We start from the raw sequence: 13,608 nt of genomic DNA, 5'->3' as shown, positions 1-13,608 counted from the left end.
ATCTTGGCAAAATATTTGTGTTAAACGTTCTAACAAAAAAAGGCTTAACAAAACCTTAAACTCAAGAAATAAACAAGGAATATCTGCATCTTCTTATGGAATAAAAAGCCACTTGAAATTGTTTATTTGTTCCCACTGTAAAAGAAAAAAAAATATTAATAGTAGAGTCATTAGTGGCTTCTTGATTAGCTCAAGAAATAATAACACAGAGTTCTCTCCATAGTTTCACTGAGCTGGACAGAGTCTTTCTGGTGGCAAAAGGTGCTGTTATTGTCTTCCTTTTTGTTTATATTTGAAAATTAAGGAATATGATTGAACCCATTTAGCCCTTTATGAATAAGATGTCATTCAAGTATATTAATGTTGTGACTCATAAAAACCAATGCCATTCATGCTGGAAACTCCAGTTCTGATTAACAATGCATTTCCAGTAATTAAACTAAAAATAAATCTGACATATAATGTTGTGTTTTAACCTCAAAACAAACGTGATTTCTTTAAGATCTTCATGTGATATTATTCTAGTAGTCAAACTGTAATGAAACCGTATTGATGTCTTAAGTTTTTTTAACAATACAGGCAAGGTAAAGAACAGTGGATCTTTTGCAAGTAACCAATCAGTGAACTAGTTTTTATAAATGAACTTGAAAAGAAATATGTGCAATTATTAATGTACTAACCTCTATTGACTCAGCTGCACATTTGAAGACTTCTAACAGTAACAACTGGTTGTCACAGCACTGACAACCCACTGTGTATTCTCCATGCTAGTTCTGTTAAGTATTGTTACAACTAGAACCAGTTTGTGGTTTCTCACTTGGGATTGGTTCTTTCTATAGTTGTTTCCCTTTGGTTTTATTACTTTACATAAGAACAGTCGTGTACAGATCTTAAAACAGCTGAACTACTACATGTCTCTTTGATTCTAAAACAGCTGAACTACTACATGTCTCTTTGATCCTAAAACAGCTGAACTACTACATGTCTCTTTGGATTTTATTTCTTTGATCCTATTAACATCTGGAAGCATCAGGTAATTCACAACATCTGGTTTCCAAACAAACAAAACTGTACCATCTGCCATCTTGATACAATTATGTATTATTAAGTTCATAGCTACGTTACAGTTATAAAAGCTCTGCTAATGTCAGAGGTGAAATTTAGAGTTTTAACACTAATAGCCACCTCATATATCAGCCATGTACTACGACAGCTTCAAATAGTCCCTCAGTGTGTGAGTGATAAGTTTCCAACAACAACAGGTTCGAGTAGTCTCCGAGTGCATCACAGATAAGTTTCCAACAACAACAGGTTCAAGTAGTCCCTGAGCGTGTCAGAGATAAGTTTCCGACCACAACAACAACAGGTTAAAATAATTCCCCAGTATGTCAGTGATAAGTTTACAACAACAACAGGTTCAGATAGTTATAACATGTTTCTGTGGTGATTTAACTGTCCACCACCCAGTTTATAACAACAACAGGTTCAGATAGTTATAACATGTTTCTGTGGTGATTTAACTGTCCATCACCCAGTTTATAACAACAACAGGTTCAGATAGTTATAACATGTTTCTGTGGTGATTTAACTGTCCATCACCCAGTTTATAAGTTAACAACAACAGGTTCAGATAGTTATAACATGTTTCTGTGATGATTTAACTGTCCACCACCCAGTTTATAAGTTTATAACAACAACAGGTTCAGATAGTTATAACATGTTTCTGTGGTGATTTATCTGTTCACCACCCAGTTTATAAGTTTACAACAACAACAACAGGTTCAGATAGTTATAACATATTTCTGTGGTGATTTAACTGTCCACCACCCAGTTTATAAGTTTACAACAACAACAGGTTCAGATAGTTATAACATGTTTCTGTGGTGATTTAACTGTCCATCACCCAGTTTATAACAACAACAGGTTCAGATAGTTATAACATGTTTCTGTGGTGATTTAACTGTCCATCACCCAGTTTATAACAACAACAGGTTCAGATAGTTATAACATGTTTCTGTGATGATTTAACTGTCCACCACCCAGTTTATAAGTTTACAACAACAACAACAGGTTCAGATAGTTATAACATGTTTCTGTGGTGATTTATCTGTTCACCACCCAGTTTATAAGTTTACAACAACAACAACAGGTTCAGATAGTTATAACATATTTCTGTGGTGATTTAACTGTCCACCACCCAGTTTATAAGTTTACAACAACAATAACAGGTTCAGATAGTTATAACATGTTTCTGTGGTGATTTAACTGTCCACCACCCAGTTTATAAGTTTACAACAACAACAGGTTCAGATAGTTATAACATGTTTCTGTGGTGATTTAACTGTCCACCACCCAGTTTATAAGTTTACAACAACAATAACAGGTTCAGATAGTTATAACATGTTTCTGTGGTGATTTAACTGTTCACCACCCAGTTTATAAGTTCACAACAACAACAGGTTCAGATAGTTATAACATGTTTCTGTGGTGATTTAACTGTCCACCACCCAGTTTATAAGTTTACAACAACAACAGGTTCAGATAGTTATAACATGTTTCTGTGATGATTTAACTGTCTACCACCCAGTTTATAAGTTTACAACAACAACAGGTTCAGATAGTTATAACATATTTCTGTGGTGATTTAACTGTCCACCACCCAGTTTATAAGTTTACAACAACAACAGGTTCAGATAGTTATAACATGTTTCTGTGGTGATTTAACTGTCCATCACCCAGTTTATAACAACAACAGGTTCAGATAGTTATAACATGTTTCTGTGGTGATTTAACTGTCCACCACCCAGTTTATAAATTTTATTCTCAGCTGGATCCCTTACACCCAGCTCCCTATGAACAATTTTAATTTTTCCAAATAGTCACCTGCAGTGGTTCATTGGTAAGTCTGTAGGCTACTACACTAAAATCAAGTTTTGATACCTGTGGTGAACAGAGCACTGCGTAGAATTGCACTTAACAATAATAACCAAACCAACTGTGGTATTTTCTAACAGTTTGGACTACCAGCGTTATTTAATTGAAATTGTAATAGGGTTTCAAGCCACAATTAGGAGATAGAGATGTATTAATAATGATAAACTTAATCGGTCATCAAACAACGTTTTGACCCCTGAAAAGTAGGGTCAGTAGCAGTATTGCTACAGTTTCTAGGATTTTTTGCTCCCCCCAGTGGCACAGCTGTATATTTGCGAACTTGCACCGCTAGAAACTGGATTTCAATACTTGTGGTGGGCAGAGTACTGATAGCCCATTGTGTGGCTTTGTGCTTACTTCCAACGAACCAACCAATCTAGGATTTTTCATTTCGGGACATAGGAAGATAAATAGGTGGTTTGGGTGAGTGGGCGGGTAAAGTAACATTTTGATGTCAGTGTGGGTCATAAAGTAAAGAATTTTAAAATTTAAAAGATGGGAGCTCTCCATTAGAGACCTGCCTCCTCTCACGCCACTCCGATAGACATATCACACTATGTAACACCAGTTATGTTCCTGGATAGTATGTGTTATTTCTTAATTACTTATGTTGTAAAAGTACAGAAAATGGCCATTATTCCCTTCAAACTTTGCTTTTGTGACCTGGATAATGAAATTTAGAAATTAACCTATTTTATATGTAAAACAGGTAAATTTGTACATTTTATTTATATAAGGTCTAAATAAAACAACATATGAATCAATATTTACATGTATTTACACTAAAGTTATCCAAAATGTTTATAGGCTAGTAGTTTTTCGAGATTTGTAACTGTAATGTAAATCACTTTCACGTACCAGCCCCAAACATACTCTCCCATCATGTTTTCGTTATACGCTTTCAAGTCACAAAAGCAAAGCTTGAAGAGACAAATAGGTCTTTTCCATTTACTTTAGACATAAGCAATTGGGAAATAACACTTTCTGTCCAGGAACAACAACCAGTAAAACTTTGTTACATAGTGTTATTAGATACGCCTTTGTTGTTATTTTTTTACATGGATGTAACTTGGCTACTCCAAACCATTTCCTAAGATTAATATCTTACATTCACTTTTCTAATGGTACGAAACAGATGCTATATTTTTTTCTAAAGCGATATCATAGCGTCTTCTTGTATAAACCTAGCAGCGACAGAACATGTATCTGGACACAGAGGCAGCAAGCTCCATCACGTCCACTGACCACCCTCTCCACCTTCCACGCTCTCGAGACTCTCCGACAGCGATATGTCTGAGTATGATCTGGACGATGGAAGTCCTCTTCTTAGAGGTCAGTTCTTTAAGTGTGGTTTTTATTATTATCACGTGGCATTGTTTTTTGTTGTTTTCCACATATCCAAACCTTATGTGTTGAAATCATAAGAAATCCCCTGGATGTATTAAAGCTTAGCCACCACAGCTATGTCACCAGTGTTTACACGTAACTAGGATATGTTAAAGCTTAGCCACCACAGCTATGCCACCAGTGTTTACACGTAACTAGAATGTGTTAAAGCTTAGTCACCGCAGCTACGTGACTAGTGTTAACACGTAACTAGGATATGTTAAAGCTTAGTCACCACAGCTATGTCACCAGTGTCTACACGTAACTAGAATGTGTTAAAGCTTAGCCACCACAGCTACGTGACTATTGTTAACATGTAACTAGGATATGTTAAAGCTTAGTCACCACAGCTATGTCACCAGTGTCTACACGTAACCAGAATGTGTTAAAGCTTAGCCACCACAGCTACGTGACTATTGTTAACATGTAACTAGGATATGTTAAAGCTTAGTCACCACAGCTATGTCACCAGTGTCTACACGTAACCAGAATGTGTTAAAGCTTAGCCACCACAGCTACGTGACTATTGTTAACATGTAACTAGGATATGTTAAAGCTTATTCACCACAGCTATGTCACCAGTGTCTACACGTAACTAGAATGTGTTAAAGCTTAATCACCACAGCTACGTGACTATTGTTAACATGTAACTAGGATATGTTAAAGCTTAGTCACCACAGCTACGTGACTAGTGTTTATACGTAACTAGGATGCGTCACAGCTTATCCACCACAGTTACTGTTGGTAATACAAAATGACTATTTAGTCTTAGCTAAAGAGCTGGGCAAGTAAGGTTTCTTCCTCTTTACCATAATGTCTTCATAATATTTTGAAATTCAAATGAATTTTTTAGATTAATTCCTTGTACCCAAATAATAACGATTGTAATTTATTTTGCAGGCCGACGACTAGCCGACATAGATGGCGCTAGCTTCACGCTCATGGGAAGCGACTCAAGCCTTCTGCTGGCGAGAAATCAGTTTTGTGACGTCATGGGTCGAGATATGTCACCAATAAGCAGCCTGAGACGGCCACAGAGAAGTGAGTATTAACTATATCATTGTGGACTTCTTTTTGAATATTCACGGGAAAAAGTTGATCAAGTAAAAACAGTTTTGCACAAACTAAAACTACTTCTAAAGAACCGTCATAAACCACGATAGTGTTTCATAATAGGGATCGCTCAAGAATTTCACAAAAATGGTAACAGAATCTAGAGGGAAAAACATCTTATAAAGCAGACTTCTTCTTCAAACGGCTCAGCATGGCCAGGTAGTTAGGACGCTCGACTCGTAAGCTAAGGGTCAGCGGTTCGAATCTCCGTCGCACCAAAGATGTGCACCCTTTTAGGTGTGGGGGCGTTATAATGTTACTATTCGTTGGTAAATGAATTGGTGGTGGGTGGTAATGACTAGTTTCCTTCCTTTTAGTCTATTACTGCTAAATTAGGGACGGCTAGCGCAGATAGCCCTTGTAAAATTAAAAAAAAAAATTATCTTCTTGAAACAACACTCAAAATATTCTGTCTCAACGGCTGAAGCTGTTAAAATACTGATAGTAGCAAAAAAGTTGGTTGGAAAAGTCTGGTTTTATTAATGTGCATTATTTGGAAAATATTTTATGCGATTTATATTACATTAATTGTAAACTGTCAATATTATTCATAACTTCTCGAGTTCGCTGTTTTACGTGGTTTTCTGCGACACTTTCAGTGATTGTTTCAAGAGTGTACGATTACTATGGTAGATTTCTCTACTCTTGTGAGTGGTGACTTGTTCTTCTGACTTTTGTACTATGCTGAAATTGTTAGTGCGTGTTTTATTATTATTTCATCATCAGTATTCATATTTTTGTTTTACAAGCCTACAGCAAAATCGCTTGATATTTTACACCAGAACCTAGACAGATATACTATAGGAAATTCTGCAAATGTCTTGTGATCTATTTTAAAGAGTTTATTATCTTTCATTGAAAATTATTTTTGTGGCTGTGTTTGTTTTTGAATTTCACGCAAAGCTACTCGAGGGCTATCTGCACTGAGCGGTTCCTAACTTAGCAGTGTAAAACAAGGTGGAAGGCAGCTTGTCATCACCACCTACCGCCAACCCTTGGGCTACTCTTTTACCATCAAATAGTGCGATTGACCGTCACATTATAATGCTAACACAGCTGAAAGGGTAGGCATGTTTGGTGTGACGGGGATTCGAATTCGGGACTCTAATGTTACGAGTTGAGTGCCTTAACCACCTGGCCTACGTAACTATGAATACATATTATATACAGCTTCATTTGTACCACGCTTGTTAAACAGGTGCTTACATGAAACCTTAGGCAAAAAAAAAAAAAAACCACCTGGCTCAGTAAACAATGGTTAGGTAATAATGAAAGCCAATGCAGCAATAAGCCCTCGAAAAATATATAATTAGGATATTAGGATTTATCTTTCATAAATGTAAATAAAAAAAATTCATAAGTACTGTAAACATGGAGTCAAAATACACAGGTTATATTTTTATGTCTACAAATACGGACTAAAACAACAACCTGTGTATTTGGATTCAGCTTGTTTATGGACTTTTCTGACGATCCATTTTTCCCTATTTTAAATTTACAACTTTTAGTTATCTTGTTGAATTACGTAGCATCACATCAATAATACACGTGACGATTACCAGGTTGTACTTGATCAAAGTGACAATACAAAACTTTTGATTATTGGATCTTTAACACCAAATTTCACACTCTTCGTAGGATGTGGGCCTTGCTGGGCCTGGTGGTTAACGCGTTTGACTTGCAACCTGAGAGTTATGGGTTCGAATCCCTATCACTGAACATACCCGTCCAACTGTTAGGGCGTTATAATGTGACAGGCAATTCCACTATTTATTGCTTAGGGTCGCCCAAGAGTTGGCGGCCAGTAGTGTTGACTAGCTGCCTTTCCTCTAGTCTTCCACTACTAATTGAGGGACGAGTAACACAAAGACTTCATGTAGCTTTGCGCGAAATTCAAAACGAAACAAATCTTAACGAAATAATAACGAACACATCTAGTCTCATTTATTTTTCGTGGTTCAAAGTGTAATAAGTTTAGGTTTCCAGCTTATTTGCGAACCTATATGTTAAAACAAAATCTGAGTATAATGCGTGTAACGTAGGTTTTCTATGGTCTACACTGTGGACCTGACTAAGTGTCCTCACTCATATGCTAACATGCTTACAATATTTTAACCTTCAGTTTCGACTCGAGAAGAACTAATTTACGATCACGGTAGGCGGGTTGCAGTCACGATTCCTGCTTCCTTGGCCACCATCAGAGGGCGTTCTCGCTCAGCAGTACACCAGAAAGAAAGCGGGATGCAGAGATCAAGATCTCCTTCCAGAAGAGAAACTGAAGCGACATCTAGGTCATTATCTCCATCAGAAATTAGGTAAAAACTGTTCTACAGTTATAAAACCAATAATAAAAATAAAAGCAGCACTTACCTCGTATTTTAACATTTTAACTGAGAAGCAGAATTTTTAATTTTATATTTTTTATAATTTAGTTTATTTATTTAATTGCATTCAGAAGAATTTCCTTTATATCATTCCCAAAATCACACACACACACTAGGCCTAATTCGCACTTACATTTTAAGCCTAATTTTAACATACATTTTAGTAAATAACAACGCCTTTTGAATGCAAAACTATTAGTGCATTAGTATGAAATACAGTCTATAAATTACAGAGCGAAGTAAGTAAACACTGAGCTGAACTGACTTGGTTGGGCCTTAGCGGACTCAAAATACTAGAACCTGGGATTCGATCTCGCACTGTTGACAAAATACAATTTCCCATTGGTAGCTGGACCCAAACAACAACAATGGTAAATTTGGGGCCGTCTATTTATGAATGAATGAAATAAAACTTTCTTTCATGCGAAGAATTCGTTCGTTATTGGCCCCCTGCTGTTAAGATCGTAAAGTAATTTGAATGAATGATTACATCACACTTAATTTAGTGAATCGCGTGGGGATTCCAGCCAGTCCGCAAGATGTTTGGAGTTTTTTAATTGTAGACACCGAGGTATAATGTCATACAAGATCACGTATTAAAAGTTATTTTAAAATTTAATTATCTACGAAGTGGTTCGTGAAATTTTAGGATCAGAATCAGCTGGCCTTCAGTGGGAAAGAGGTTGAGAACCGTTACTTTCTAATACAATTTATTTATTCCTCATTTATTAATTTGTGTATTATATATATTTTTTTATAATTACCTCTTACGCGCAAGGGCAGGTTTTAATTTTGTGGTTATTTTTTTTTGTTTGGCTTTCTTTATTGTCTATAATATCGAGGAAAAGAAAATAGTTGTTTGTTTTTGAATTTCACACAAAGCTACTCGAGGAGTATCTGCGCCAGCCGTCCCTAATTTAGCAGTGTAAGACTAGAGGGAAGGCAGCTAGTCATCACCACCCACCGCCAACTCTTGGGCTACTCTTTTACTAACGAATAGTAGGATTGACCGTAACATCATAACGCCCCCACGGTTGAAAGGGCGAGCATGTTTGGCGCGATGGGGATGCGAACCCGCGACCCTCAGATTACGAGTCACACGCCGAAGAAAATAGTGTTTATTTTGTTATGATGTTCATATTAGGCATGCGTTATGGCCCGGCATGACCACGTGGTTTAGACACTTCACTCGTAATTTGAGGGTCACGGGTTCGAATCCCCGTTACACCAAACATGCTTGTCCTTTCAACCGTGGGGGCGTTGTAATGGGACGGTCAATCCCACTATTCATTGGTAAAAGAGTAGCCCAAGAGTTGGCGATGGATGGTGATGACTAGCTGCCTTCTCTCTAGTCTTATACTGCTAAATTAGGGATGGTTAGCGCAGATAGCTCTTGTGTAGCTTTGTGTGAAATTAAAATAAACACCAACAAACTTAGATCAAATATAGGTTTTGTGTATGAGATTCATAATAATATTTACTTTTGTTACATGACGCTAACAGTGTTAAAATGTACTTGAACTTTCCAAATAGTAAATCTATCGTTATAAAAGGTTAATGTAAACCTGTTTTATATCATGCTAAAAATACCTATAAATTCCAGTCTGTCATCGGATTCACCAACTGTCACTGAGTTATCGCTTTTTTTTTACATGTGCGCTGTTTGGAGTTTACTTTTACTCACCACAGTGAACCTATATTTTATATCCGGTTTGAAAAACATCTCTCATCAATGCTACGCATGTATGTTCACTATTATAATAAAACATTAGGGTGTTTGAAAAATATTGACGGATTTTTAAACTTTTTCACAAGAAGTAATATAGTAAAATAACAGTAACTTTATTAGTCAAAATGGGCACCTGAGGAATCTATACACTTCAGCCGACAAGTAACAACAAGAATTTTTATTCCATCATGATAGAATTCTGAAGTCCTAGAACTTGAAAATTCCATGGTGGTATTCTCTGCTGGTTCTCAGTTATGGAAGTGTTTTACTTTCAAAAAGTTGTCCAAATATTTGGGAAAGTGGTAGTCTGTAGGTGAAAGATCTGGTGAGTCGGGTAGATGAGGCATTACCTTCTCATCCAGTTCATTAAACTTCTGGCAGGTCATTTGTGGAACATGTGGTCGAGTCATGAAGCAGGATTGGTTCTTTACAGTTGACTCATGGTGGTGTTCAGACAACTTCACATGAATTTCTTCCAATTCTTGACAGTAAACGTCTTCAGTAATGTTCTTCTCTTGTCATCTTCAAGAACGTTGTTGTGTTTGATGCCTTTTGCAAACCACTGTACTGGGACCATAATCTTCTTCAGATGCAGTTGTAGCTTTTGGAAGTGTTTATGGGGTTCATCACAGTCAAGTTAACGTGATATGCAGATCGCTTTCTGTTGTCATAAAGTCTCCACTTTTCATCACAAGTAATTAAACGATCAAAAAGTGTAACTTTCCAGCTATTCATTGAGTTCTTGTGGAACCCATTTGTCCAGGTTTTAAATTTTTCCAGTTTCCTTAAGATGACTTGATATTGTGGAAACTGAAACACCCAATTCCTGTGCCATTTCTCGAATTTCCTTCCACTAACACCCTCAAGTTCTCGTTGTCAACAGCGGAATAACGCCCTCTACCCTCCTCATCTTGGAGACTGAAGCTTCCTTTTCTTAACTTTGAAAACCAATGCTGAACAGTTCTTTCAGAAGTGGCTTCATCTCCTTATGCTTGTTTTATACTGTGAGTTGTCAGAGCATCACTGTCACCAAGTGTGACTTCATGCAGAAAAATGACTCTTAAATGCAGTTTTTTTTTCATTTTAACAAAAGGGTCTAGAATACTGATAATGAACACTGTAAGAAAAATGAATAACTGATGAATAGATGATACATTCAAGTTTCCTGTAATATCCAAATCATGACATAAAGCAATCCCTCTTTGTTACAACGCGTATGTTATATTACAGAATTCACTTTATTTCCCAAACAACCTAATACAACGCAAAATACCATAGATTAGTTTGTATAAAAATGTTCCATAAGTATATTTCATATCAACTTTTCAGTTTAATTATGTGTTTTATCAAAACTTTTAATGAGTAGAAACGTTAAAATAAAAAAAACTTTTATCATTCGAAACAACAAAGTAAGATTCGAAAATAATGTTTTTAATTCTAAAATTAAACAACAAAGTAAGATTCGAAAATAATGTTTTTAATTCTAAAATTAAACAACAAAGTAAGATTCGATAATAATGTTTTTAATTCTAAAATTAAACAACAAAGTAAGATTCGAAAATAATGTTTTTAATTCTAAAATTAAACAATATTTTGTTCTTTTCTATCGTCAACTGACCAGTTTATGGGGGCTTGTCGTTTGTTGAACAGGTTACAGGTTAGGTTTTTAAATGTTGACAATTTTAAAGCAGTATGAAAATAAAAACATTGGTACAATACAGAAAAATAAACACGTTTCATTAAACTCGAACTAAGTAATTTAAAACGACTCTAGGTGAAAAAACTCGTTTATAGAACACCCGAATGCTGTTGTAGCCTTTAATCACTGTAGTTAAATTGTGAGTGAGACTGAAAAGTTAGTCCTACCTCTTGGTTTAAATTTAGGTAGCACCAACAAATTAAACTTTCACGCTTGTTTTCTACATTTTGAACAATTTTATAGTTATTGTCTGAACAGTCTACTTGTCTATATCTGGAGAATATTGTAGTAACGTCATATCTTAAGTTAGAGGAATATCCATAAATTATTTTAATAATCAAAACACAGCTTATCATTGTGCACATGACAAAAAAGGCTTAGTAAAATACAGCTTATCATTGTGCACATGACAAAAAAAGGCTTAGTAAAATACAGCTTATCATTGTGCACATGACAAAAAAAGGATTAGTAAAAATATAGCTTATCATTGTGCACATGACAAAAAAGGCTTAGTAAAAATACAGCTTATCATTGTGCACATGGAAAAAAGGCTTAGTAAAAATACAGCTTATCATTGTGCACATGACAAAAAAGGCTTAGTTAAAATACAGCTTATCATTGTGCACATGACAAAAAAAGGCTTAGTAAAAATACAGCTTATCATTGTGCACATGACAAAAGAGGCTTAGTAAAAATACAGCTTATCATTGTGCACATGACAAAAAAGGCTTAGTAACAAAAAGGCCAAGTAAAAATAAGGTAAATGAAATAATATAGTTGTTTTGAATAAAATGAGACATATGAGTAAAGTGGATAACATTCAAGCAAATCTTTGAAACTTGAGGAATAAATTACAAAGAGAGTTTGAAAAATAACAATTTGTTACTCCAGGCACAATACATTCAAAAATTAGACCACCAAGAAGCCGTCCAGGGATTTTCAGAATACATATAGGATAATGTACGCCGAGACCTATAGTTTCTAATACTGGAACTATATCACAATGTATCAGAATGATATTTATTTTATTCGTTTGTTGTTTTGTTTTTATCAGTTATATTATTAACTAATATACTTTGAAAGCCAGGTTTAAATTTCCTAGTAATGTAGAAGGCCTAAATTTTGATAGTAAAGTTACTGTACCATTTTTACCATTGGGTTTTTGTATACTAATTACATATTTTGTAGGAACCATCCAATATCTGTATTTATGACGTTAATGAATATCACCACTAAGGAAACACATCTATTCTTTAACAATAAACTTTATTATCATATTGTTACGTAGCTATGGGCTCCAGATGAACTCTATGTTTCTTAGATTTTATGAAAAACAAAGGTTAAAGGATAGTCCCCATCCTTTCAAGCCTGACCCACAGTAGCTCAGCAGTAAGTATGAAAGATTATTGGGTTAAAAACCGGGATTCGATACCTGTGGCGGGCATGGAATAGTTAGTAAGTCCACCGTTCAATGGCGTAGCTAGGGGGGAGCGCCAAATTGATGTTACACAATTAGAAATTATGGCTTACATTTTGTCACGAGGGGGCGCGAAAACTCACTTTGTTCCCGGGCGCTGAAAACCCTAGCTACGCCACTGCTACCGTTAACTTTTAAACCAGTGTATGATCGAATGACACTGTCTATATTTTAAAATGTCTACAAATGGCAAACACAGAAGTAATTTCACCAATGAGGTTATAAACTTACATCTTAAGTTCACGGTTGTGATTTTAAGTGAAGTTTACCACAACAACAAGAACAGTCAGTCCTTTTTGAATTTTAAAAACTCGTCATGCACGTGAAATCCAAAGCGCTTGTTAATTATTTCTTAGGGAACTCGGTGGGCCTGGCATGGTCAAGTGCGTAAGGCGTGCGACTCGTAATCCGAGGGTCGCGGGTTCGCGCCCGCGTCGCGCTAAACATGCTCGCCCTCCCAGCCGTGGGGGTGTATAATGTTTCGGTCAATCCCACTATTCGTTGGTAAAAGAGTAGCCCAAGAGTTGGCGGTGGGAACAAGAGACACTGTTATGGTGTGACTTCATGTATATATTGAGGTTCGTCTAGTGTTATCCATTATGCAGAATAGCCAGGTGGTCAGGGCTCTCAACTCGTAATCTGAGGGTCGTGGCTTCGAATCCCTGTCGCACCAAACATGCTCGCCCTTTTAAGCCATGAGGGGGCGTTATAATTTGACGGTCTATTTCACTATTTTTTGGTAAAAGAGTAACCTAAGAGTAGGCGGTGGGTGGTGATGACTAGCTGTCTTCCCTCCAGTCTTACACTGCTAAATTAGGGACGGCTAGCACAGATAGCCCTCGAGTAGCTTTGTACGAAATTCCCAAACAAACAAACAAAAGGAACT

At 36.2% G+C, this 13,608-nt stretch overlaps 1 pseudogene across 1 annotated transcript in view; it reads left to right on the top strand.

Annotated features, from left to right (window-relative positions):
- Nucleotides 1-13,608, top strand: part of LOC143245795 (regulating synaptic membrane exocytosis protein 2-like) — an 83,035-nt pseudogene that overhangs the window by 38,543 nt on the left and 30,884 nt on the right. The window contains exons 14-16 of the transcript XR_013025692.1: nucleotides 4,123-4,266; nucleotides 5,221-5,361; nucleotides 7,556-7,748. The product of XR_013025692.1 is annotated as a regulating synaptic membrane exocytosis protein 2-like (transcript). The remainder of the gene's footprint in view (nucleotides 1-4,122; nucleotides 4,267-5,220; nucleotides 5,362-7,555; nucleotides 7,749-13,608) is intronic.

Source organism: Tachypleus tridentatus, chromosome 3 (assembly GCF_004210375.1).
Source record: "Tachypleus tridentatus isolate NWPU-2018 chromosome 3, ASM421037v1, whole genome shotgun sequence".
NCBI classification, from domain to species: Eukaryota; Metazoa; Arthropoda; class Merostomata; order Xiphosura; family Limulidae; genus Tachypleus; species Tachypleus tridentatus.
This window is presented reverse-complemented; position numbering and strand designations above follow the sequence as displayed.